Genomic DNA, 2,212 nt, shown 5'->3' with positions numbered 1-2,212 from the left:
CTTTAGATACATTGCTTGTCATTTCTGAGGTCAGTTTCTTCAGCCAAAAACATAGGGTTTAATACCTTAAAGATAGTGTTTGGATTGAGAAATGTGATAGTTGCCAGAATGAAACAGGTACTTAATAAAGGATAGTATCGTTTCTTAAGGTCTTTATTAGTAGGAAAAACTGGGAAACAACCTATGTCTGATTTTTACCTATTGCCTAGCAGTGAATCATAAATGTTTAGCTCTCCCCCATTTCAGTGAAAGGTTAGCTGATGGCAGCTGTGACTCTGTTTTGTCTTTTTTGCCAGAAGTAACCTAGAGTGGCCTAAGATAGAAGGTATGGAGAAACAAAATGTAGCCAAACATGTGCATGCATGCATACATACATACATACATAGATAAATATGTCAGTTGGTGAAGGTGAAAATAGAAGATCGGGATCACAGGAAAAATTACCATCAACTCTAATGAGGTTCCTGGCAGTCAAGATAAAAAAGGAACTTATGGCCGGGTGCGGTGGCTCAAGCCTGTAATCCCAGCACTTTGGGAGGCCGAGACGGGCCGATCACGAGGTCAGGAGATCGAGACCATCCTCCTGGCTAACACGGTGAAACCCCGTCTCTACTAAAAACTACAAAAAAAACTAGCCGGGCGAGGTGGCGGCGCCTGTAGTCCCAGCTACCCGGGAGGCTGAGGCAGGAGAATGGTGTGAACCTGGGAGGCGGAGCTTGCAGTGAGCTGAGATCCGGCCACAGCACTCCAGCCTGGGTGACAGAGTGAGACTCCGTCTCAAAAAAAAAAAAAAAAGGAACTTATATTACCTTTATCTGATGTTAATTCTGAGTAAATAAAGCATTTCTTAGGAATGAATTCCTTCATGTATGAAGGGGGCCACTGAGTGGTAGTGCTGGCATTTTTCAGCCAACGTAGTGACAAATTTCACAGTGCTGTCTTAGAGATGCCTAAAAAATGTATTATAGAACGTGACTGGGCATGGTGCACTTTGGGAGACTGAGGTGGAAGGATCTGAGGCCAGGAGTTTGAAACCAACCTGGGCAACATAGTGAGACCTTGTCTCCACAGAAAATTAAAAAAAAAACAAGCATGGTGGCATGTGCTTGTGGCCCCAGCTACCCAGGAGGCTGACGTGGGAGAATGACCTGAGCGCCAGAGGTCAAGGCTGCAGTGAGCTCCACTCCAACCTGGATGATGACATAGTGAGATTCTGCCTCAAAAAGAAAAGAGAGAGAGAGAAATAATATATAAGGCCTTTGATTTTTCTGATTAACATATTGTGGTTGACTGAATAATGACTCCCAAGATGGCCAGATCCTAATTCTTGGAACCTGTGGGTGTTAACCTTATTTGCAAGTGTGATTAAACCAAGGCTCTTGGAATAGGGAGAGTAGCCTGGATTATCCAGGTGGGTACCAAATGTAATCACACAATGTCCTTGTATTCACAGGAAGGCAGTGGGAGATTGACCGCCAAAGAGGAAATAGGAGAGGTGCAAGAGGTTGGAGTGAGGTAAAGAGAAGAGGTCAAGGAATGTAGGCAGCCTTCAGAAGCTAGAATATGTGAGCGACCAGGTTCTCCACTGAAGCCTCCAGAAGGAACCCACACACAATGACTTTATAGCTCTGAAACTGATTCTCACTGCTGGCCTCTAGAACTAGAAGAGAATAGATTCCTGTTGTTTCAAACCACCAAAATAGGAAACTAATACATGTGCTAGCACCCCCTGACCTTGGCAAGTCCCTATTAATGTGCAAGGCACAAGACCTACTGTCCCCCCTTAAAACTAGGAGAGAGGGGAAGTGGAATAAATGGGCCTTTTTTTTTTTGCACACTACTGAATTTCCCAGACATGATGGTTGACATTTAACACATTACCTTGTTTTAGCCTTGTAAGATTGGTGGTATCCTTCCTCCCCCCCCCCCTTTCTTTATTTCTTTGTAGAGGCAGGGTCTCTCTTTGTTGCTCAGGCTGGTCTCTTAATTACTGGACTCAAGAGATCTTCCTGCCTCGCCCTCCCAAAGTGCGGGGATTATAGGTGTGAGCTCCTGTGCCTGGCCTTATTGTTTAATAAATGAGGAAATCAGGCAAGGTTAAGAGGGGAGGCTGGGGCCGGGTGTGGTGGCTCACGCCTGTAATCCCAGCACTTTGGGAGGCCGAGACAGGCGGATCACCAGGTCAGGAGATCGAGACCATCCTGGCTAACAC

The sequence above is a fragment of the Colobus angolensis genome, unplaced genomic scaffold, assembly GCF_000951035.1.
Source record: "Colobus angolensis palliatus isolate OR3802 unplaced genomic scaffold, Cang.pa_1.0 Scaffold32, whole genome shotgun sequence".
NCBI lineage: Eukaryota > Metazoa > Chordata > Mammalia > Primates > Cercopithecidae > Colobus > Colobus angolensis.
The sequence above is the reverse complement of the archived record's forward strand: the minus strand, read 5'-3'. Positions refer to the sequence as shown.